At 41.9% G+C, this 27,015-nt stretch overlaps 1 protein-coding gene across 2 annotated transcripts in view; it reads left to right on the top strand.

Moving 5' to 3' along the window:
* Positions 1-27,015, top strand: part of LOC146834593 (calcium-activated chloride channel regulator 1-like) — a 332,515-nt gene that overhangs the window by 69,715 nt on the left and 235,785 nt on the right. The window lies entirely within an intron of this gene.

Raw genomic sequence — 27,015 nt, 5'->3', positions numbered from 1 at the left:
TTGTGAATACCACTTTGATGTTTTAAGCACAAGTGTAAATAATACCAGAACCGTTATGTTACATATTTTGTAATTAAGCAGTAATTCCAATAGGGCTGGTTACAGCAATTATCAGCCCCAGTGGAATTATGAGATTTGTGGAAACTATGCAGATATTTTTTTGTTTCACATGGAGATATATTAGCTGTTCAACGATGCCAAAACTGCACGTAAAACACCAGAGAGGATGAGAATGTGCCTGGAGAATCTTACCTGGAATTACCTATCTATTCCCTCCTCTTTTCAAAAGGGGCCCTCCGGGTCCCACTTGTAATCCCATGGCAGTTTTCCCCCTTAAATTAAGACTACCCCAGTAACCGTATCTATATGGGGCTGAGTAAGTGGGCATTTAGAGTGAGGCCCATCATCTTTGGCTAATCTATTTTTGGAAAAGAGAGGAAGAGTGATCTCTTCATCGAATCACTGACAGAATATCCACGACCACAATATCGAGGTCCCAAAATATCGGAACCTAAATATCGATGTCAAGAATATCGATATCCTATCTACATCATGGTAAGTACAAAAATATATAAACACTATCAAAGAGGGAGGGAGGGGAAGCAGTTGCAGAAAGAGTAGGTCCAGTACCAGTGCTCCCAAGAACGTAACTGTACTCACTGGATGGTAACTGTTCTTATTAAAGAAAGCGGTAACCCATTAGGTTACAAGAAACAAATGTGCATAGATGGTCTCTTAGTGTGTTACTGCTCTGATGAAGATGGGGAATTTCTCCTTTGGAAATTAGGGCCCTCTTGCGAGTGTCATGCTTCATCATCGGGCGTTGCTCCTCGTGGGGGTGGTGCTGCTGTCCTCCGCGGGCCCCGCGAGAGTGCTCTTTATCGGAAATCTTTTAGGAGACGCCGCAGTTGTGCATGTGTGTGTGTGTGGGCCTAAATGGAAGATGGTAGGAAAAATGTGGGATAGCGGAGGGGTAAAAATTATTATTCCCACTTGAGTGAACGCAACAGTTGGGAAAGTTTTAGATAGCGGAGGGGAATAATTTACTATTTCCACTCCAGCAAGTACAATAGTAGGGAAAGTGTTGGATAGCGGAGAGGAATAATTTACTGTTCCTACTCCAGGGAGTGCAACAGTAGAGAAAGTGCTGGATAGCGGAGGGGTAACAATTACTATTCCCACTCCAGCAAATGCAACAGTAGGGAAAGTGTTGGATTGCGGAGGGGAATAATTCCTACTCCAGGGAGTGCAACAGTAGAGAAAGTGTTGGATAGCGGAGGGGTAACAATTACTATTCCCACTCCAGCGAATGCAACAGTAGGGAAACTGTTGGATATCGGAGTGGTAACAATTACTATTCCCACTCCAGCGAGTGCAACAGTAGGGAAAGTGTTGGATAGCGGAGGGGAATAACTTACTATTCCCACTCCAGTGAGTGCAACAGTAGGGAAAGAGTTGGATGGCATAGGGAAATAATTTACTATTCCCACTCAAGCAAAATAATTAAAATTAGTTAACAAACAATTAATTAATTTAAAATGTTTTGCCTCCCACCATATTCCCCTATAAATGACACCACCAATGTTCTAAAACATAACACTATTAACATATTTAATTAATAATGAATTAATTCAAATTAACAAGCAATTTAAAAACAATAAATAATAATGTAATTCACACAATTAACAGTATAAAACAACTTAAAATACATTTTATGAGAATTAAAAAAATATATATATTGAAATTAAATTACTTCCCAACCTGCTCCTCTATCAACCTGCAACCCGTTCTTAAAAAAATGACACAAATAACATAATTAATAATTAATTAATAATTATAAAAAATCAATTATTAAATAATTAACAATATATTATTTACCACAATTTACAATATTAAATACATAAATATTAAATAATCAAAAATATAAATACATTGATAACTCCCCTATAAACCCACAACCCGCTCCTAAAAAAATAATACAATTTACATATTTACCAATTAATTATTAATAATTAACAAACAAATAATAACTTATTAATACTACATTATTTACCACAATTAACAATATACAATCATAAACACTTAATTATTAATTAATAAAAATGATTAATCAATGAATTATAATTAAATTACTTCCCACCCTATTCCCCTATAAACCCACAACCCGCTCCTGAAAAAATAACACAATTAATATATTTACCAAATAATTATTAATAGTTAGCAACCCATTATTAACTGATTGATAATAAATTAACTACCACAATTAACAATATAAAATAATAAATACATAAATATTAATTATAAAAAATATTAATTAATTATAATTAAATTACTTCCCACCCTATTCCCCTATAAACTCACTCCCCGCTACAGAATACAAATGCAAAATGTAATTAAAAATAATTAATAACTTCTAAAAATAATTATTCAATTTATTATAAATCAATTAGTTCCCACCATGTTCCCCTATAAACCCACAACCCGCTATGGAACTAAAACGCAAAAGTTAGTTAAAAAAATTAATAACTTCCAAAAATGTAATACATATATTCAAAAATACATACAATACTTAAACAAAAATATAAAACACATACATTTAAAATACATACTAAAATACAAAACACTAATATAAACATCGATATTATTAACAACGATATTTTTACAAACAATATTACTCTATTTGATATTTAAAAAAATTATATTTCTTACCTTACTGTTGATATTCTGGGCCGTGATATTCTTGCAGTCGATATTCTTGTACCTCGATAGTTAAAACTCGATAATGTGGTACTTTGAAAAAAGCAACTCAATATTCTGTCTGTTCACCCTCTTCATCGATAAGCACTGTTTTGATTTAATTTTCAAATCATTAACAACCATTTCCACCATAAGCGCACAAATGATTTGGCTCAAATCAATTCATCCTTCTATGTATCAATTTCCTGATTCTAATTTGGTATGAAAGCAGTGTCCTAACCTAAAGCATAGTGTGATGTAGAGTATTCCAGCGTTTACATGCCACTTTGTGACTGTAAAATTAGGCCTTGCTTATGATTGGTCATATGAGTATTACATGGGGTTTTGACAGTATATCAATGAATCATGTATTTTTCACATTTGGCATTATTAGTATGTTCTAAACTAGTAGTACATCTGAAGATGTGAATGCTAGCCTTTGCTCCTTGTATAGAGTTCTGCTTTTTTTCCATATGGCATGCAGATACATACATAAATATCACTGTACCCTTTTGTTAAGAGCCATCTCAGCACAAACATCAGAATAATTACTCATTGGAAAAATTGCAAATAAGCAAAATGTCAACACTAACTTATACCTCACTAAGGAAGAAAAACTAGGTAAAATGCTAGACTAGGGTAAGCACTCTATCGACCAGATAAAGGCAATTCCGCTCTGTTGCCCAGGAATTTTATTTGTCCTTTGAAAGAATGATCAGTGTAAAGGTGACATTCGCACTGACTTACCAAGGTAAAAATAATGGTTTGGCTCTGATTTAGAATGGCCCAAAAATATCCCAAGTCTCATGTCCCCTCCAATGGATTCCCTGCCGTAGGATGGGCTAACAGACCTGATGGTTTACCCTTCATGGACTCTCCTACCATAGGCGGTTGCGACTCCATCAAAATATGGTCTTGTAAAGCTTGTCCATTACCATTTTTAGTGGTATCTCTTCCATGGAGGTGTCTTGACAAGGAGGGAGACAAGTTCTAGCAGTTCAGGTACGTTGGTGATATGGGTACCTGAAATGTACCTGAAATGTATTACATATCCAGCACTCAATCAATGATTGATATCCAGCACTCAATTACTTGGCAGTTATTCCACCATGCCTTGTGGCATTCTCGTATTGCCATAATTTATGTTTCCTACATGGGGAATTTTACCAGGGGATTATAGGTCACCTTATAGAAAAAAAACTGAAATCCAGGTCCTGGTGAGCATTTTCACATTGGTCATTCTTTACTCTAATAGTATAGCAATGGTGTGCCTGATCCAAAATGGCAGCTGGAACATCTGGCTGCCAATCTTTCAATTTGGTCGTTCTATGAAGATTTTGCTTCAAGGCAATGCACACCTGACTGCTACCAGTCTGAAATTGCCCAGTATGAATGACATTTACATGATCTGGCCCAGAACTACCAAAATGGATGAAAAACACTTGGGGCCTCATTTATGAAAAGTGTTGCATCACTGGGGAAAAACAGTGATGAGACTCTTTTTATTGCACCCTTCTTGCAGCACAATGAATGCCCCGTATTTACACGATGGCGGTCCATGTTGCAAGGATTGACCAGATTCGTCAGGAATCCTGACGTATCTGGTGGCACAGTAATGATGCATTGCTTGAGTGTGTCGGTCAACTGACGCAACTGCAGCAATAATGTCATTACACATGGGCGAGTCCCATGTGAAAGGTCCTGCGTCACTTCCTATGCCTGCTTGAAGCAGGTGTAAGGATTTGATGCAGTCAAGTTGTAGAAGTGGTGCAGTGAACACTCATAGATTCCACTGCACAACTTCTACAAGCCTTTTCATGTGGGAATGCACACCTGGCATACATTATACCTGACACAGGTATAATATAGAGCAGGCATTTACAAAGTGACGCTTCTGCCTAGGGTGCAGGATAGTTAATTGATTATGCTGCCACAGTGTCACTGAAAAGTGATGCAACAGCATCATAAAGCCTTCATAAATAAGGCCCCTAAGGTTTTACAGAAAAGCGCAAGCTCGTGTGTGATAACCGCTCATACGGAGAGTTTGGCATTTGTATTTGTATTTGTCGTTCAAACCTTGAGTCGTATCACTAATTTTTGGCATCTGGCTGCAGTTTTGCAGCAGATAGATTTAGGTGTCTTTTGTGTTGCCTACTTAGATCAACAATTTGGGTCATGGTATATCATAGATAGTTACAATGCCATTTACTCAATTGTGTTTTTGTTGAAGGGTGTTGTCATTTTCTACTTCACAGACAAGAATAATAGCACCATCCTGTCCTTGTGACTACTGTGTGTGTTACAGGCAATCCATTTACCTTGGCTTGTCAATTCTTGTTTTCATTTTGTGCATGTCTCGAAGGCAATTCTGGGGATCTGTGTGCCAGTGAGTAGGTCTCGTACCAGAGGCAGTAGTAAATATTCTATATATAGTACAGAAAAAGTGCCTATTTCGCTATGCTGACCCATTTCACTGCTCTTCCAATTATTTGTTTGAAGAGAAAAAACTCCATTCAAGATGTTACAATTAATCAAAGGCTGTTTAAAGTGACCTCGTCAATATGTTACTGATAGTTAGCACTACCAACGGCTCAGGGAGGCCTGACCTTTCCTCATTTCTCTGTGTAGATTACATCAGTTTGCCATGCGTGATACAAGTGGCATTACTTTAAACCTAAAAATGATTGCAACAGCTTAGTTTCCTCATTCACACACAATAAAATCACATTTAATTCATGCCAGTTCTGGGCAATACCCAGAGAATGTCCTTCAGGAAAAGAGTTAAATATAAAGCAATACACCAGCTAATCAAAAACGATTCTACACCTTAAACAAAAAATGAAAACGATAAAGCAAACAAACCCCCCAGGTTACAAATGCCAAAGGCTTACGCTGGAAATACCTTAGCAGTGAAACTGAACCACTCTCAGCAAGACTGAATAGGAAGAAAGAGCACTTCTGGAAATGACAAGTTGTAAAAACTAAACAATGACGAGCAACAAATGCAAGCAGAATAGAAACATAGTGTGACTGAAATTCAAAAATAATTGTACTTTCCTGCTAATGTCAAAGACAAAACCAAAAATGCCTTGCCAAACCCCAAACCTCCCCCCACGGTCCATGTGGCTTGGTAAGTTGGGATGGGGCTGGGGATGTAGGGGTTTGGGCCGGTTTTAGGGCTTAGGGCGGGGAGCAAGGCTGGGGACAGTGTAGGGTTTAGGGCAGGGGCCAGTTTTAGGACTCTGGGCAGGTAGGAAGGGGCAGTACAGGGCTAGGGCCAATTTGTAGGGCTCAGGATGGGGGGGCTGGGGTCAGGGTGTTTTTTTGGACTGGGGCGGGATTTAGGGCTCAGGGTAGGAGATCGGGGTAGGTAATAGGGCTGGGGCAGGTAAATTAGAATGCAAGAGGGCTGGGATTTTGGGCTCAGGGTGGAGGTGGTGAGGGTGAGGGGAGATCTTTACCACGCATATATCTTTACCAAACATGCCTTTACAACAAAATACATTGTAAAGGCATTCGTGGTAAAGGCAGGTGTGGTAAAGACACGGTCATTGTAAAGACCGCGTGGTTAAGGCATGCGTTTTTGAGGCATGCGAGTTTGGGTCATACAGCCTTTTGGTAGCTCCTGCACTCAGCCCTCACCCTCTCTGTAACTCTGCATGGGGAAGCAGCAAACACTTCTAATACCTTAATCTGCTCTCCCCACACCTGCTACCACTTGCAGAAAGGTCTTCTTAATTGCCCCACTCACTATACCACCTGTTGCAAGCAGGTGGTAAATTTGTGCTCATTTTGGCCTGTTATTTCCCCTGGAAGAGAAAAAAAACACCCAAAATAACATGTAATCCACAGATTCAAATGTAGGGTTACTGACTGGGATTGGAGAAATAGGCCCTCTGACATCCAGTGGCATAATGCAAAATGATGATGCCCCCTTCAAAATGTGATGAGGGGCTGAGTCACAGATATTAATTGGCCTAGGTCTGAATCGGGACTCTGTTAAGGGTAGGGTGTCCCCCTGCACCCCAGCAGCTGCAGGGGCTTCTGTTATGCCCCTGCTTGCATACACGCAACCTAATCCGGGAAACTCATAATGAGACTTTCATTAGTATGATGCTAATTCACACCAGGGAGTTGTACTCTGTGATATTCCACTCTATTCACCGCTTCTGTTCATCCAAACTGACCAGTAATAAAAACTCTACAGAGCATCCCCAAGAATCCTGTTATAAATACCTTAAAACTCTTAATACCTTTACTAACATTCCCTCCAAAAATGTACATCATCTTTTTTCATATCAAGTTTCTAGCACGTTTGTATAGGCAAACCTTTTTTCCTGTATTGCTTTAATCAATCTTTGTTCCCTCCTATATTTCGTTATCTGATGCCCCACTTCAGTAAAAGAATTCAGTGACTTCCCTTCACTTCTTACTTTCAAATTTGCCAAGCATCTTTAATTCAGGCAGGGTTGTTTCGACCAGCGGAAACAACATCCTTTTCACCATATTTGTATTTGCAATCCTACTTAATTTCTTGAGCTTCTTTGCTGTCCATTTACGGTTCTTGCTTCTATGCAGAAGTGTATCTCTCTTGATGTAAGTCATCAGTCATTCTCTTTAGTAGCGGCCATCTTCAACAATAGGAGGCGTTGTTTTCAGTGACCACTTTCAAGCCTCCTCAAAAAGGTGAAAATGCTGACTTTACACCATTACACTCCTGCTATTGATATGTGGCCTAGTAGTGGTGGCCCTGTAATTTGATTTAGCTCCTTAGAAAGATTATCCATGTGTACATTACAAAGCATACTCATTTTGTTGGTCATATGCAGAGCCGGAGTGGAGAACCAAAATCAGTCCTGGCGAAAATGCTAAGGGCAATCCTCTTTCTGCTTCTCCTTCTGCAATCTCTTTCTTTTCGTCCATTCATTCTCACTTCTTCCATTTCTTATCCTCTTCTTCTCCCTCTACCATCCCTTTAACTCCCTACCTTCCTCCTACATCCCTCTCTTTCTTGTCTCTTGAAGCCTCCCGGGGCACGCTGCAATTAATCTTGGGGAGCTGAGGAAAGTGACAGAGGCACCAGGAGTGCACCAGGGCTGTCCTAAAACAGTCGCCCAAAGGCTCCAGCCCACTGGGAAAATGCCAAGTGGAATAAAAGTCCTATCTGGCCCTGTCTCACACGAAGCATATAACTGCCTACAACATTCAGGATATACACCACCACATTTGATATCAATGATTGCATCATGTACGATAAGAGAGAAATGTGGAACAACTTTTATAACTGGGATCATACAAAAGATATTGCATTTTGCAATCCTAGACTTTAAATGTGCCTGTAATTACTGTCATTGAACTTCACTCCTTGGATGTGCTTACTTTCTTTCATGCATGTCACTGCTCATCCCCTTTTCTGTGGTGTGCGAAGAAGAGATGAACATGAGTGCTGTACATTAGGGAACTGCACAGTCTGCGACGTATATGTTTAGATATAGTCTTTGAAAGGGCACAACTTACATTTCTTTTAGCATATTCATTTTCTCAAAACAAACATTCACAACAGCTTAGAGACATCATTTCCACACTTCTGATCTCATAATGCGTTTTTCATGAATTAATTTTAAGTTAAAAAAGTGAGCAATATCTAACCCGGATTTTAAGCCCCAGATGGCAATTATGGTACTGTGTGCCTCCCTGGTAGATGTGTGTGACGTTTCAACATCAAAAGCACACAGGTTATAGTCAAAGACAAAATCAGCCAAAGTCAAGAACCATGTGATTTGATGACAAACAGGGATCTCAAACAAGTTTGAAGGAATGATATGGAAAAAGAGGAAATTCAAAATATACACTGCCTTAACCACCAAGAAAAATGGATAGTGCTGGAATAGCAAATTAGAAACATTTTGCAGCAGCATAATATAAGATTCTAAGAAGCTCTGGTAGATGGAAACTTGGGCTGTAGAGCCAAACTCCCCACAGCCTTTAAAACAATCCTGAAGGTTCAGTGGGTCATACTGTTAAAGGCATCATCTTATGCACACATTCAAGGCACTACACAACTCTGGACCCCCTACCTGAACTGTTGCATCTCCTTCCACCAACCACTCAGACACTTCCGTGCCTCAGGACACGTACGTATACACATTTCAGGCTTAACCAGAACCAGATCAGGAGGACAAGGTTTCTCCTACATCACCCCTAAAGCGTGGATCGACTCTACCCCACATCAGATCCTCCTCTTCTATTCTTGAATTCTGCAAGAAGCTGAAGACCTGGCATTTCAATTAATCAACCTACCATAGGCAGACGTAGGGATACATAGCATAGCACAAGGGTAGCTTGTGCTTTACAAATACTCATAACACAACATAACATAGCACATAAGAAGATAAACTAAGTATAATATCTGGTGGTAATGGCATGGAAGCACACATTTAAACAGAAGATTCCAGCCCAAAAGAAATTATAGACAGGTTCTTACTCCAACGAATTGCAAAAGTGATAGCAGACCTGAAACCTGAATAACCCCTGGGCCCAAATCTAATCTCAAATGAAAGATTTAAATATATTTGTAACTCTAATGGCTCTCTCTTCTCCGACCAGTCTTCATACTCTTCACATCCAACATATGTTCCTGATTTCACGCAGGTAAAGTGGCATAATTCTCTTGAATAAGAAAGGACTTGTCCAAAACCCTTCATCCTAAATGAATATCAGTTTAATTGAAGCAGAAGGAAAGATATTTACCAAAGTAGTTCCCGAAACTTTTCAGGAGTAGATTGAAGATGCCCAGCTGACCACAACTTCTCAGGGAGGTTAGCTTGCAGGAATAGGTACTGAGGATTGTGTTTTAATCTTACACCATTTGATTGATAAGTTACTCAATACACAAGAAAGGCTCCTTGTTGGCTGCCTTCCAAGATTTCTTATCTACTTCGTAAATAGTAAGAAATTATAGATTTGAAAACCAACCTCCAACTCTGAAAGTGTTTTTGGAACTGGTTTTCTTTGTAAGTTTGTGTCCAGAATCCTATGAATGCCACCTATTATATAATCGCTTATCTTTGTTAAAAATCCATGTGCGTGTGTGCTTAATTACTTCTTGAACTTGTGAGGGTACTAGAATATCTGTTTTTTTGAATGACTGACTTGCTGCAATGAAGCCGTTGGCAGACCTTTGTATTGCAGCCAACATGTGTGGGTATATATATTAGACCCGAATCAGCCCTGAAAAGTGGGCTTGACACAGGGAAACTTATTTCTGAGATTGGTAAAATAATGAATTTGAGTATTTAACTTGAAACAGCATGTACAAGCACCGCCCACTGGAGGGAAGAAATTATACACTGCCGTTTTGACCACTGGCCCATAATGCAACTACAAAAGCCTGCCACCAGAGGAAATGAAACTAAATTGAGGACATCAGGCTGTGGAAAGAAGCAGCATGTTTTGGTGCAAGCTTACCTTTGAAGAAGTTCTAGGAAGAACGAAATGCGTCAGGACTGTACCTCATGCTGTTTCATCAATGAATACAATCTGCAAATAACAATTTTCGAGTGCGGTTCAACTTCTTTCCGCATGGGGAGAAATTGTTGATATGTCATCGGCTTGGTTCCACCGAAGAGGGACGCACCACCACAAGAGCGCCATCATTTCCCGACCCTGAACCATTTGTGAATCTCGTGAAAACGCAAAGGGGAGTACGGTGGCGCTGAAGACTGTCTTTGGTATTGGACCCGAATCAGCCTTGAAAAGTGGGCTTGACACGGGGAAACCTATTGCTGAGATTGGTGAAATAATGAATTTGAGTATTTAACTCGAAACAGCATGTACAAGCACCGCCCACTGGGGGGAAGAAATTATACACTGCCGATTGGACCACTGGCTCCATAATGCAACTACAAAAGCCTGCCACCAGAGGAAATGAAATTAAATTGAGGACATCAGGCTGTGGAAACAAGCAGCGTGTTTTGGTGCAGGCTTACCTTTGAAGAAGTTCTAGGAAGAACGAAATGCGTCAGGACTGTGCCTCATGCTGTTTCATCAATGAATAAAATCTGCAAATAACAAGTTTCGAGTGCGGCTCAACTTCGTTCCGCCTGGGGAGAAATTGTTGATGGTTTTTTAAGTGGATATATATATATATATATATATATATATATATATATATATATATATATATATATATATATATATATATATATATATATATATTTTCACTTAAAAAACCATAGGTTTCACACATGTTATAGTTAGGTGGACATTTCACTCGTAAAAAACCAATGAAATTCCCCCGTTATAGTTAGTTCATATAACTATAACTCGCGCGCCCGCAATCCACTGCTCATGATGTCACATATTACATCACTCATGACATGGTCAGTGGCATCACTCATGACATCACTGATGTCATCATCCTTTTGATAGAGTGGCGGTCGCGCGAGTTATAGTTATCTGAACTAACTATAACAGGGGAATTTCATTGGTTTTTTATGAGTGAAATGTCCACCTAACTATAACATGTGTGAAACCTATGGTTTTTTAAGTGAATTTGCAAGGTTTTTTAAATGCTAATTCCTAACTATAACGTGTGTGAAACCTATGGTTGTTTCAGTGAATTTGTACGTTTTTTTAAATGCTAAGTTATGTATTTATTATTATATTTTTTTATAGTTATTTTACAATAAACAACGTATTAATAAAATTTGTAATTTTTTTTATGTTTTTCACCGTGCGCGCACGCGCACCGTGCGTGCACCCCGCGATTTTTTTAAAAAAAATTTAAATGTTTTTTTCTGCCTTCGGGGTCCTTCAGGGACCCCCTGACAAAGGCTAGGGGGTCAGGAACTCTCTACCATGCCCCCTTTTCACGTTCGCCACCTTCCTTTTTCACTCTAACACTCAAAACAAACAAAATGGCGGCCGACACTTCCTGATTTCGACCGATTCGAACGTTGACTGACATGTAACCACCAATCAGAATTACGCTCGCGCACGTTAGGGTGCGCGCACGGTGCGCGCACGGTGCGCAGCTATAGATATTTATGTACTTTAACTGCAATTTTCTCAGGAACTACTGAACAGATTGACTCCATATATGCAAAAGGCACATCCCTGACCTGAGGACTACCTCTTTGCCAAATTTCAAATAATTCTGTTCAGCCGTTCGGGCTGTACCTTCGACTAAAGGTCCTATGGGAAAATGCATGGGGAAAACGCGTTTTGGGACCCCCCTTTTTTTCTCGGCCCCCGCTTGACGAATCCCCCCGAGACTTTCAGGGTAGGAGCTGAGCGGAGCGCCCCATTAGTTTTGAAAACTTCGCGAGGATTCGTCAACCGGCGCCAAAGTTATTCAAAATAGAATTTTGAGATTTCCTATGGAAACACGGTCCTAACTATAACTATCTACTGGCGACCGCCAGTACACGCACACATATTTATAGATATATTTAATTACATTTACCAGGTAAGCATAGTTAGGATTGTCTTTCCATAGGGAATTCATTTTTTTGTGTTGTCATTAACTTTGGCCCCATTTGACAAATCTCTATAAAACTTTTAAAAAGGTGCTACTATTTGACTAGTTTGCTTGTGGAAAGTTTCAGGGTGACCTGTCAAGCGAGAGCCGAGAAAAAAATATTTTTCATTTTTTGAAGACAGCTACAGCCCAAACCGCTGAACAAATGTATACAAGCTAGATCTTGGTCCAGAAAGAGTGATTTTAATGTTTTCTTGTAAATCTGTCCAATACTTTTGAAGAAATTAAGGTTTACACACAGCTGTATATATCACACATGGAAGGATCCATGGAGCCAACAGATCTCAAACTGAGATCTGATTGGTTGCCGCCTCCTCAACCAGGAAGTGGTGCAGCCATCGTAGGACTCAGGACTCAGTCCGAGTCCTAAAAAACACATAAGATAAAGACATAAGAGGATAGGGTAGGGATACCCTGACCCCTAGGCCTGGTGGTGAGGTCCCAGCGCGACCACAACTAGGACCAAAATTGTTTTTTTTTACATTTTGCCTCAAATTCACAGAGGATGCACACATTTGTGGAGGATCTATGAATCCGTGGCAACATCTTAAAGAAAGAAGCATGGCAAAAAGGATCAACCCCCCGCCGCAGAAGGTAGAAAGGCATGTGTGCTTGGGGTTGTCTGCCTGCAGGGGTTGACTGCACTATGGACAACCCCACCACGCATGTTCAAAGACCTTGTGCAGGGTGGGTTTGGCTGCCTTTGGGGAGTTGGCCACAGGGCCTGACCTGGCCAACCCCCTCCGTCAAGGCCAAATGATGTGTGCAGCATTGTATTGGCTGCATGCGGGAGGTTGGCCACTGGCCCTGTGGTCAACCCCCACCACGCATGGCCAAAGGCCCTGCCCAGCCTCGGGTTGCCTGTCTTTAGGGGGGTTAGCCACAGGGTTTGGTCACAGGCCAGGCCCTCTGGCCAACCTTTCACTGCACATGGCCAAAAGCTGTGCGCACACTTGGTTGGCTACATGTGGAGGTTTGGTCACAGTGTCTGTCCACAGGCCAGGCCTTCTGGCCAAACTCCTACCATGCAGGGCTTCCGCCATGACTTACGGTGTTTGGATTTACCTATGGCAATAAAATGTTACTTTATGTTAAAAAAAACCATAATGTTTAAAATTGTAAAAACCACAAAAATTCACCAGTTATAGTTTCAGTTATCTCAAATAACTATAACTCGTCCCCTCGCCATGCGCTGCAAATTACCCCACATATTACTTTACTCGTGACATCTTCTATGACATCATTGATAATATCACTGCAACATTTGCAATTAAACTATTGGTGAGAAAGCTGTGCCTGGCGGGGGTGTGAGATATAGTATATGTCAATGCAGTCATGAGATCTCTTGAGGTATGTGGTAATGAGGTGTTATTATCAGTAATGTTCAGTCCATCTGGATGGAATGATATTAAATGGAACCTCCACACGTCTCCTCTGGAGTCCAGTAGTTCTTCTTTTAAGACATGTTCCACAGGGAAAATCTTCAAATCTGATAGCAAATGGTCCACAAGTTCAAAGTGATTTGCTACATGCTACATGCTGGTCAAGTTTCTTATCAATTATTGTGGAGCATTCTCTATCCGATCTCAGGACTGCATTAGTTCCACATTCCAAATGGAATCTTCAATCATAATGCTTTTTTGAAAATCCTGCAGTATCAGCTGTGCAGCAACTAAGCAAACAATCTTGTTCTACCTGAGGAAGGCTGAAGGCCCACCGAGTTACACAGAGTTATGGAATTGGGCTATCTTTTGAGGAGTGTTGGAAAGGTTTAAGTATAAGAACCAGTCAAAAGATCTGTGGCATAAGTTATTATGAAAGAGAGATTGTGATTTGCTTTGTGATTTAGTAACCTTCAAAGCAAAGTTGAACAGGTTGCTATTAATGGTTGCCTTGTATGAGAGTGGTCTGCCATTCTTTTGCATGGTTTTTACACATTCTCACTAAGAAGAAATTCTAATTGATGTTGAGAGACAAATATACAGACCAACAAACACACTTAACAGTATGTGTAGTAAGATGTTGTTTAATTGAAATGGTTTGACTACAGGGATTATTGTAAACAACGTGAATAAAAGTCAGTAGCATGTTTATAACAAGTAAAAAGGAATATAAAAAATAATACCTATGTGATAACAGTAAGGAAAAGTAGAATAATTAGCAAAGGAAGGTTACAGTTCCCTTTTAGCAATGAAAAATGAACCGTTAGGTAGGCTATGGGTAGGGGTTAGAGCAGGGGGGGCTTTTTTATTAGGAGCTGAAATATATTCTTCTCAGTTTAAGTGAGTTACATATGGATGTACAGACACTGCATATAGATGCATTCTAACATGCATACTGCAACTTATATAGCTATTAATAGAAGGATAGAGCCACTGACATAGCCAATGAGAAACTGATAGGAGTGCTTATATATTCATGCACACTACCAAATATCTATAATTTTACAATAGTATTGCAATCACTTGCATAGGCAGTTATATATCCTCCTATTTACCATATTTTAAGAAATAGCTGGTGGAATACGTATAGAGGTACTCATGCACTAAGTGAATTATGTAGCTAATAGTAACAGAAGACACTGAGCTATCCTTACAAGTACTACTTTAAATATACCTCAGTGCTTGTACTGTAGGTTGTGAGTGTGCACATTTAGTGCATGATTGATTTTTTACTAAAAACATTCGTTACGAATGCTTAAATTGTTGTTTTACAACAGAAAGTTGAATTTTGAGCTAGTCTCTAAGTAGGTCATAGAGCAGGTTGCTTTGTATTTAAAAGATTAAACATGTCATTAAAGTTTTAGTTAGTTACATGTGAACTTGCAGATTGTTATCCTCCTATATATACCCATATTTACTCACATACTCACCCAGTCATTCATACACACAGTGATACACTCTAGGACTCACTGATGCACACACTAACACACCAGTGTGCACACTGATGCATTCACTTACACAACCACTCACTGACTTATTCATACACTGAGACACCCTAGGAATCACTGATATATACAGTGACACATCCATAGACACAGATATGAATTCTGTAATACATTTACACACTCACTCATACGCACCTTGAGGCACCCTAGGACTGATTGATACATACACTGATACAGCATGCATATACTGATGCGTTCACTGACATACTTGCACACTTACTCATATACACAGTGACACTCTTGACTTACTGATACATATAATGAGACATTCATGCACACACTGATGCAGTCACTAACAGATTCACTCACTCGCTGATACACACTCACACAGTCTGGTATTCTCTAAGACTGATACACCTATAGACACACCAATTAATTCACTAACACATTCATACACTCGATACACACACTGAAACATTCTGGGACTAACTGATCGATATACACTGATACATCCATGGACACTCTGATGCATTCACTAAAATACTCACACACTCACTAATACATACTCAACAATACCCTAGGAATTACTTATACATAGACTGACACACTTACAGATGCACTCATGTAGTCACTAAAATAGTCACTCACTGACTGATACACACACTAGGACACTCACTTATACATATACTAACAGCAATGGGCAAACCAGTTTGTTTACTAATACACTCACACATTTACAAATACATATGCTAACACACTTTAGGAGTCAGTGATAGATACAGTTACACACCTATCGACACTCTGATGCATTCAGTGATACAAACATATACTCACTCATAAATACAATCATGCACACTGAAATCAATAATACATATATTGATATATCAAAAGACACCTATCAAGAGGCACAGAAATGTAGACAAAAGATGAAACATGCCCCTCTAAGTTTCAGTGAGTTAAACATGGACTTTCATACTTGAAGGAGCGACCCATGACCCTGTGTTCAGGCAGGTTGCTCCCCACACCGCACAGCTAGCTCCACCTGTCTGTGCCTGTGCCCTCTGCCCGCTGCTGCAGTCAGTTTGAGCCTCCTGTGGCCACTCTCGTTTTTCACTACTTTGCTCTCTGTAATTTTGCCCGCACCTCTGGGATACTGTGTTGCCTTTTGTTGGTATTGTATTTTGTGTTGCCTTTTCAGTTGGTATTTTATTTTGTGTTTCCCTGAAGCCTCCCTGGTTCCCTCTCCCCCTCTGCACTTTGATTTTTCCTACCGCTGTGTCCCCTGTGGCCCTGCCGCCCGCTCGCACATTCACCCTCCCACCCGCCTCCCAGCTGCTCCTCCCTCCCACCTCCCCTTCTTAATGGCGGCCGAGCGCAGCAGGCGTGCCTAAGGCAAGCCCGTCTGCGCCTGAACCACGCCCAGCACCAGACCCCCTGGCCCCCACGAGCACCCGACACCCTTCACCACTACGATGCCAACCTCCTCCACGCACTCAACACCGGCTGTTCATCTACCTGCTTCCAGGCCAACCCGAAGCGCACCCACGGACTCTTCACCTGCCAAAACTGCAGCCTCACCAGCCAGTGTACACCAGCACGACCTGCCACTCCCACCAGGGCAGGCCGCAACCATCTCAGATGCATACTACTCAACACCCGCTCCAACCACAGGCATGCCGTCCAACTCTGGGACCGACCTTCTCGACGTCGCCTTCCTGACGGAGACCTGGATGAACACCTCATCGGCACCCGATGTTGCCATAGCCATCCTGGATGGCTACAAGATCACCCACAGGGACTGCACCAACAGACCGGGAGGAGGAATCGCCATCGTCGACAAGAACACCCTCAGAATATCAACCAGCACTGAAGACACCCTCAGCTCCGCCGAACACCTGCACTTCCAGATCCACATCGATCCCAACACCACCCTCAGAGGAACCCTCATCTACAGACCCCCCGGACCTCGGCCACAGTTCAGCGACTACATCACCGACATCGTCAGCTCGCACGCCTTGGCCTCCACAGACTACATCCTCCTCGGAGACCTGAACTTCCAACTCGAGAACGCCAACAACAGCAACTCCACCATCCTGCTCGACAACCTCGCCAACCTCTGACAAAAACAGCTTGTCACGACACCTACACACTCCGCCGGAAACACGCTTGACCCCATCTTTTCTGCCAGCGACCACGTCACCTTCAGCCACACCACCGAACTCCACTGGACCGACCACTGCTGCATCCACTTCTCCTTCAAGAAAAACACTGCACACAACCACCTGCAACGAATCCCCCATCGCAGCTGAAACAAGGTTACCAAAAACCAGCTAATAACCACCCTCGCCCGAGACCCACCAATCGACCACACCGACACAGCCGCCCATAACCTCAGGCAGTGGATCGACGACCGCGCCAACACCCTCGCCCCGATCAAGAAACCCTCAAACAGACGTACTGACAGAAGGGCCATCTGGTTCACCCCTGACCTCCAGGTATCCAAGCAGGCCTGCCAAAGACTTGAGAAGACTTGAGAAGAAGTGGCGCCACGAACAGACACCAGACAACCATGCAGCCCTCAAGAACGCCAGCCAGAGGCACCACCAACTCATTCGAACCGCCAAAAGGACCTCCTTCAGGAACACATCGACAACAAGGCACACAACAGCAAAGAGCTCTTCAACATCATGAAGGAACTCGCCAACCCCAGCTTCATCCCGCCGTCACAAGACCTCTGTGACTCCCTAGCCACCTTCTTCCACTGCAAGATCATAGACATCCACGACAGCTTCAACACTCAGACCCCCCCGACAGCCCTGACACCTCAGACCCACCGCCCCCCAGGCACACCGGCCTCCTGCTCTCCTGGACCACGTCAATGACGAAGACACCATCAAAACCATGATCACCATCCACTCCAGCTCACCGTCAGACCCCTGCCCTCACCACATCTTCAACAAAGCGAGCTCCATCATCGCACCCCAACTCCGGAAGATCTTCAACAGCTCCTTCAAGACCACCACCTTCCCGGAGAGCTGGGAACACGCCAAGATCAACGCCCTACCCAAGAAACCCAAGGCAGACCCAAAGGACCTCAAGAACTTCCGGCCCATTTCCCTGCTCCAGTTCCCAGCGAAAGTCATCGAGAAGATCGTCAACAGACAACTGACCCGAAGAGAACAACACCCTGGACTCGTCCCAATCCGGATTCTGCAGCAACCACAGCATCGAAACCACCCTCACCGCCACCACCGATGACATAAGGACCCTGCTAGACAACCGCAAAACCGCGGCCCTCATCCTCCTAGACCTCTCTGCCACATTCGACACCATCTGCCACCCCACCCTACGCACACGCCTCCACAATGCCAGAATCCATGACAAAGCCCCGGACTGAATCACCTCCTTCCTCACCGACGGAACCCAAAGAGTCCGCCTCCCTCCATTCCGATCCGAAGCCACCAAGATCACCTGCGGCGTACCCCAAGGATCATCCCTCAGCCTGACCCTTTTCAACATCTACATGACACCACTCACCAACATCGTCTGATCACACAACCTCAACATCGTCTCATACGCTGATGACACCCAGCTGATCCTCTCCCTCACCAAGGACCCTGCCACCGCCAAAACCAACTTCCACGAAGGAATGAAGGCCGTCGCCGAATGGATGAAGATCAGCCACCTGAAACTGAACTCGGATAAGATGGAGGTCCTCATCCTCGGCTCCACCCCCTCCGCCTTCGACGACTCCTGGTGGCCGGCCTCGCTGAAAGCTGCGCTGACACCCAGCGACCAGGCACGCAACCTGGGGTTCATCCTGGACTCAGCACTGTCTATGACCCAGCAAGTCAACGCTGTCTCCTCCTCCTGATTCAACACCCACCGCATGCTTCGCAAGATATGCAGATGGATCCCCACCAGAACCAGAAGGATGGTCACCCAGGCCCTCGTCACCAGCAGGCTAAACTACGGCACCGCCCTCTACACGGGAATCACGGCCAAACTCCAAAAAAGACTACAATGCATACAGAACGCCTCCGCATGCCTCATTCTCGACATCCCTCGACACAGCCACATCACTGCCCACCTGAGGGACCTGCACTGGCTTCCCGTCAACAAAAGGATCACCTTCAAGCTCCTCACCCACGCTCACAAAGCACTCCACGACGCCGGACCAGCATACCTCAACAAACGACTCACCTTCTACACCCCCAACCGCCAGCTTCGCTCTGCTGACCTCGCCCTCGCCACCATTCCACGCATCCTCCGAATGACCACCGGCGGCAGATCCTTCTCCCACCTCGCCACCAAGACATGGAACACCCTCTCCATCCACCTGCGCCAGACCTAGGACCTGCTGACCTTCAGGAGACTTCTCAAGACCTGGCTGTTCAAGCAGTAGCAGCTCCCCCCCTTAACGCCTTGAGACCCTCGCGGGTGAGTAGTGCACTCTAAAAATGCTTGATTGATTGTATTCTCACTTATATATGCATTGTCCTGTCCTTACTCAAACTGATACATCGATTAAGAAAAGGAAACAGCGACTGACACAGACACTGAGACCAGTAAGAGCGCTGCTTATATATTCTTTTATATAGCCAGACAGCAGTTCGGTTCAGGCCTTTAACTCTGGAGTGGGGCTTTAATCATTGGTATAGTATGCTATGACAGGCTATAGAATGCTATAATAAGTCAGCTGCTACCAAGACTGTTAGGGACACACATATATATGGTAGTGAACACACTCACACACCTAAATATTTGGACAATGTAATTTAATAATATTTTCTGGAGAGCTAAATCTATTTCTTTTTTAGATATCTACTTGTATTGAGAAAAAAAATCAGAATGCCTGATATGATAGAAAGATGAAGGAAACAGAGGAAACAATACTACCTAATTGAAACTGACTGGACAAGAAAGAAAGAACAGCTGGTAAGACCACTATGGTCTTTCTGAAAAAGTATGTCTAAAATTGCAAACTGAAAGAAATGTGTCTGGTAAACAGGAGTTTAATATCAAATGATAAACAGGAAGGTCTGGATGCTGTAATTCATAATAAAGAAAGACAGAATTTGACTTGGAGACAGAAACGGTTTAAGGCGATAAGAGTAAAAGTCGAGTAATACAAAATTTAGAAAGGTGATGAAGAAGTATAAGAGAAGAAGTGCTATAGTTAACAGCAAGATATGGAGAGTATAGTGTACAAAGCATTTGCTCTGAAGAGAAAACTTTTAAACTTACTATTGAACAAAGGGCCATATGTAGGAAGCCAAATTGCGATCGCAAATGCTGAAATTCGCAGAATTTCAGCGTTTGCAATCGCATTTTGGGCAGTGTGCTATATAACACACAAAAACCCACACGCAAAATAAGGAATTGCAAAATTTGCGATTCCTTATTTTGCGAATTCATTTAAAGGAATCACAAATTGCGATTCCTTAAATGCAATGTAGGAAGCACCCAAGTTGTGCGATTTTGGCATAAGGAATCGCAAATTACCACCAACTTCAGGTTGGTGGTAATTTGCGATTTCTTTGAAAAATTCACTTTTTTGCATTTTTCAAAGTGCCATGTGGCGCACATACATGCCCTTAGCGCATGTATGTGTGCACACATGTTTATTTCAGGGGGGTTATTTCAGGGGTGCAAAAGGGTGTCCCATTGACACCCTTGCAACCTTGAAATTGCATTCTCAATTTGCGATTCTCTAATTAAGAATCGCAAATTGAGAATGTCTTTCTATTCATTCCTATGGGCCTTCTAGCCCATAGAAATGAATGGCAAGGTATTCCTTATTTGCGAATCTCAAATTGCGATTCGCAAATAAGGAATAGGTGGGATTCGCAAAATATTTTGCTAATCCTACCTATATTGCATTTTGCGATTCTCTAATTGCGATTCCCTAAAAATCGCAATTTGAGAATCGCAAAACACGTTTTACCTACATATGGCCCAAAATGAAGACACTACACAAAACAGTACTATGAATGAGGAAAAGAACATTAAAGAAAAGGCTTAGAAACAAAAGTATTCATTGTAAAGTTTTTAGAGGTGAATAGATGCATGCAGCTGAGACAAGTGGTCATTGCTATGAACTAAAAGATGGAACTCCAATAGAAAAAGAGCAGATTGTTCCTAGAAATGTAGAACAAGTAGACGGAAGTGGATCAGTATTTGAACTGCCCATCAGGAATCAATTGATTAATGGAAAACTTTCCTAAGGAAATTCTCATGGAGAAGTCGGAAGCTGAAAATTTGAAAATAAAATTTCTGCAGGGATTAGATCCATGCAAAGTTAGAAAATATACTAACTTACAAGGTCATTCTCTGCCATGTTTTTTCAAAGAAAGTGTGTAAACGTGCTTTTCATCACTTTACAATGTTAGTTGTGTATCATTCAATAATGCAAATTTAGTAAGGAGACTATGGGGCATATCAACAGGGCTTTATCTCTGCTTTTTTGGCTTTAAAAGCCAAAAAAGGAGAGATAAAACTAGCGCCCTATCAACAACAGGGTGCTAACACGCAAATTCGCTGTTAGCACCCTTTTACTTTACGCTTCCCCTTGCATCTCTAATGAGATGCAAAGGGGGCGTTCCAGAGTAAAATAATAGGAGAAATGTCGCTAAGCGACATTTCTCCTATTATCAAGAATGTCGCTAACCCTGTTAGAGACAAAAAAAGCAGCGCTAACCGCAGTTAACGCTGCTTTTTTACGTCTGGTATTTTTCTGACTTAGCCATGATATCCTATGGAAGGAGGATATCATGGCTAAGTTTGCCTGTCCCTATCAAGAAGGTAACGTAAGATTATCGCTGGGTTTCCAGAGATAATCTCACGTTAGCCTGTTAGCGTGAGGATTTTTATCGCTATTGAGATAAGCGTTGCTAATAGCACGCTATCTCAGCGATAAAAATTCACGCTAGCCGGCGATAATTATCCTAGCGCTAAGTGCGCTTAGAGATAATTATCGCCGGTTGTTGTTGATATGCCCCCATATTATGTAAAAACTCTAGCTTTTTGTTTAAGAGCTCTGAATAGAGCTTTATTACATGGTACTGTGGCAGAGGTTGAGAACGTTTATGAAGGCATTAATTTCTGTTTCTTTGGTCTTGAAGTAGCGTATACCGAAAATGAGGAGGTAGTGACTAGAGGTGTAGAGCAACAGGGCAGAGATTAGTATTGAAAAATTTAGAAAAGAGATCGGAAATTTCAATGCACTATATTCTGAGAAACCTGAGTATGTTTGCATTTGTTCTTCCGCACTCACTACAAAAACCAAACTCGTAATGTAGTTGTATTTTCAAAAACTGATCAAGATAACAGAGATGAGTGGCAGAAATTTGGAGCATATCTATTTGTAGAAGAGCGCTGTGATTTAGACAGGGAGCAAACAATCTGTAAAAATTGTTACGATAAATTTGAAGATAATAAAATGCCAGTTCGAGATATTCATAAGAGATTGGTACCAATCCCACAAGAACTTTAACAATGATATGTGTATGAATCAATTCTAATATAAACTGTCCATCCATTTCAAGGAATAGTTTGAATGGAACCTAAAACAGGGAATCTACCACCAACAGAACTACAGAAAGGACTTAAAGGAAGAGTTACCTATTTACCTCTAGATTTTAACAAAAATGTTGACACTGTAGTTGTTGATAGAGATGTAAATGAGCCAATGATAATTCCAGTAAATGGAGTGCACACCAAAAGTAAAAGAGTCTGGCAAGAGTTAATGAATGTGAATAAAGTAAAAAAATGCCACATTGTACTTTTTTTTAAATATATATATTTTTATTGAGAGTTCAAAAACATGATACAATAAACACTTGTGCGATAAAAGACAAGATAAAGTGCATTGTGTATTTGTGCTCAATTATAACATGCATCTAGTCATCTAATGAGACTATTGAGATAAATCCTTCTGTATGCAATAAACTTAATATATTAAAAAAACACTGATTCTTTATATTATTGATTGTAACATAATTCATTATTCGACTAAGAACATGTGCAGATTATTTCTCATAGATCTAAATGGCCAAAAATGTAACATTCTAGGGGCCCCCATCGTTTCTCGAATTTCCTAAGAGATCCTTTTCTTCGTGCATATTGCCTCTCTAGTCCTCTAACTTTGCTTAATTTAGCTCTCCATGCTTGAAACGTGGGTATGTTTTTGCTACGCCAATTTTGTAAAATGAAGGATCTTGCCACTTGAGCAGATATATATAGACATTCTTCTTGTGTATTATTCACGTTTAAATTTGGAGAGCAACCTAAAATTGCGATTTAGTTATCTATAGATATAGATGTTCCCAAAGCATTTCTAAGATATATTTCAATGTCTTCCCACGGCTCATGAATTTTTGGGCAATCCCAGACGACATGAGACCATAAGCCTCCCCCTTCCTTATCACAACGAAAACATCTGTCCTCGATCTGGGGATATATATTATGCAAAAATGAGGGGGTCCTATAGAGTAACCATTTTGAATAGAATTGCATACGGTTAAAATTTGCCCCTCTAATTACTGAGGCATTCAATTTATTAATGCTGCTCCAAATTGTTTTGGGATCTGCAAATTTTCTTTTTTGCTCCATTTATGTCTTATTTTAGTCACTCCTTGACCCCAAGAGAGATTTTTTCCATCCTCTAGTCTTAAATAGAGAGTCGAAGTTCTAGGATTCAGTTGCAGAGTTTCATACAGGGATATCTAAAGTCCTGTTGCCATTGCCAGGGGTTCCTTACTTATACCTAAGGAAGGCGTTGGACTAACTCTAGGGACCCACCTATGGGAGGGTTTGGAAGGAGGGGTGGCTACACCCATTTCCTTTGTCCAGTTTTGCACCAGAGCAGGGGCTGGAAGCCCCTGAACTGGTTTGAGCTGGACTATGCACAGGGACACCAAATGTGCTCCCAGTACAGGACTTCAAAGCACTCTGAGAGTGCTCCCACCCAGCTCCAATACACATAAGCCTGTCCGGGAGGTGGTTACACCTCCCTGTGGCAGGAAACCTATTGTCCAGGCCTCCCCTGCCGGAGTGTCAATCAGCAGCAGGAGGCCAGACCCGTGTCTGTGGCTGCAGCATCCATTTTGTGATGCCAGGGCTCAGTTAAGTTGGTACCGGGTATGCCGGTGCTGTCATGTCTCTCCCTCTAAAAGGGTGGGATCATATTCTCACATCAGGAATTGATGTGGGGGTATGATTCCAAGATGTTTGACACCAAACGTGACATGTTTCCGTGCAGCCAGTCCAAAGTTAGCATTAACCATTTTAGATATAATGCACTTAAGAGTATCTGGTCAGGCTGCACTACTGACAACCCCGGAGCATGGATTTCAAAGGTTGCAGAGGGGCTCAGCTCATGCCTGGGCACCCTCTCACATGTAATCAAGCACCCTGCCTTCAAGATTGATAAGGCCTGCCATAGGGATGACTGATAGGTTTCTATGTGCAGTGATAGGTGATATATAGTGAACCTATATCTCAGTAAGGGGTGCATGTACCACCTTACCCAGGCTGCAGTAGCAGACCTGTGGTGTCATTTTGGGGAGCTTTCCAAGGGTGGGTGAATACATGTTTCAGCCCCTGGTAGGCCTCTGGTGTACCTAGGCCCTAGGTACATAGTATACCATATACTAGGGACTTATAAGGGCACCTCAGTATCCAATCTGTGATGTACCTAAGGCACATGGAATCAATTTAGAGAGGAAGCAGCTAGGCTGGGGTCCTGAATAGCAGAGCCCCAGCCAGACCAAAGTCGAAAAACAGTGAAACACCAGCAAAAAGTGGGGTTAACCATGTGAAGCAGATACTACTCTCCTACTCTCCTACATCCTCCATCTCTTTTTCACTAGCCGCCCTATTTCCTGCATCCACTAAACCTGCCTCCAACTTTTGAATCTGCTCTTCCAAAGTCGACACCCTACTATAATATGATCGCCTTTTCCTTGCTTCCAAGGATCCTAATCTACCTCTTAAGTAAGCCTTATAGGCATCCCAAACAATCCCAGTCTTAGCTGAACCATGGTTTCTTTAAAAAAAAATCCTTTGTTTCCTCCTTTAAGACCTCCACTGTCTCCACTTCTAATAGTATTGTACGATCCAGCCTTCAAACTATACCCATTGTGCCTTCTCCTACTGTCAACTGGAGAAGGATAGCTGAATGGTCCGATAGATACACTCCAATATGTTCGACCTCCAAAACTGAGTCCTTCACCATCCGGTCCACCAAAATATAATCTATCCGTGACTTATGCTTGTACTTTTTATTATAAAATGTGAAACCTAACTGCAGGCCAAACTTGCATCTCCATATATTATTCAGACCTCACTGTTTCATCAGCAATCTAACTCTATATACATTTTAGGGTTCACTGCTGCTCTACTATTCCCAGACCTATCTAGTTTATAATCCAAAACTGTGGTAAAATCACCTGCCATGATGATCTGACCAGAGAAACTCAAAAACTCTTTAGCTAATTCATCCAATGGACCAATGTCACCTGGTTTGGACCATAATATCCCACCAGGATAAAAACCTGCCCAAAATGTTTTAACCTAAATATCAGCCACCTCCCTGCAACACTTGAAGCATTACCTTCTATTGAAATATTCAAACCTTGCTTAACTAATAATGCAACCCCTTTAGTTACTGCTGTCTGCCACCTATAAACTGCATGGGCAGCCCATCTCTGTGCTGAAAAAATCTTCCTCCTCTCTTCCTCCATCAAATGTGTCTCCTGTAGAATAATAATTTTGCAGGAGAGTCCTTCAAATACACCATTATCATATCTCTCCTTCTCTTCACACGGAGACCATTTACATTCCATGACAAAACTTTCAACTCGTATAATCTAACCCTACTCATCTCCTAAAAAACCCACGCAACACACATTCCAACAACAGCAACAAGACATCTGAGGCATTTTTCCTACACTTTCCCCCTACCATTCCCTCCCCCTCTCCAAAAAACACACAACCCAACCCGCCTCCCCTGGAAAACCCTAACCAACTACCCATGGCAAAAGCTCTATGATTGACCCCTCGGCGTGCAGTGCAACAACCTAAACAAACACCCTAGTGTGGAACAAATAATAAATCCACAAAACTCCCTTAACAACTCATAATGTTAATTTAAGCAACAACATACTTCAATTATTCCCAGACTGATATTGTTCAAGGAACTTATCCACATCCTCTACAAAGCGAAAGGAGTGCATCTTGTTATTGAACATTACTTTCAATATAGCTGGAAATTTCAGCTGCACCGAGGCACCCTTTTCCCTAATTCCCATTGCCTATTAGAAGTTACTGTTGACAAGTCTGATCTTATTTCAATCTCAACTCCGTCCACCTCCATGACTTTCTTTTTTAAGGCCTTCGCTAAAATGTTCTCCTTCAAGGTAAGTGAGAAAATTTACCAAAATTCTCCTTGATTTAACACAATTTGAATTCAACCTGAAGGGATCTCTTTGTATTCTCCGGATATCCCTAGAAATGTCTTCCTCTGTCTCCTCCAGTTGTAACTCACTCTTCAACAAATGAACCACAAAGCTTTTAACATCTCTTCCTTCTTTACCCTCTGGGAGTTTAAGAATTTTTAAATTATTCCTTCTTTGAAAGTTCTCTAATCTTTCTACTCTTTCCTCATGCTCCCTTTCCTTCATCCGGGACAGACGCTGTTTCATCACACATCTCTTCAGACAATGCTTGAAAACGATTTGGGCTCAAATGTGCGGACCAGTCAACCAGATCTGTATCTATATCTGTATCTGTAGCCCCACCCAAACTCCCCCGGCTCCTAACAACTCACTCTCTTGGTGTGGTTGTAATT

Source organism: Triturus cristatus, chromosome 4_2 (assembly GCF_964204655.1).
Source record: "Triturus cristatus chromosome 4_2, aTriCri1.1, whole genome shotgun sequence".
Taxonomy (NCBI): domain Eukaryota; kingdom Metazoa; phylum Chordata; class Amphibia; order Caudata; family Salamandridae; genus Triturus; species Triturus cristatus.
Note: the sequence above shows the minus strand (reverse complement) of the source record. Positions and strands in the feature narration are given on the sequence as shown.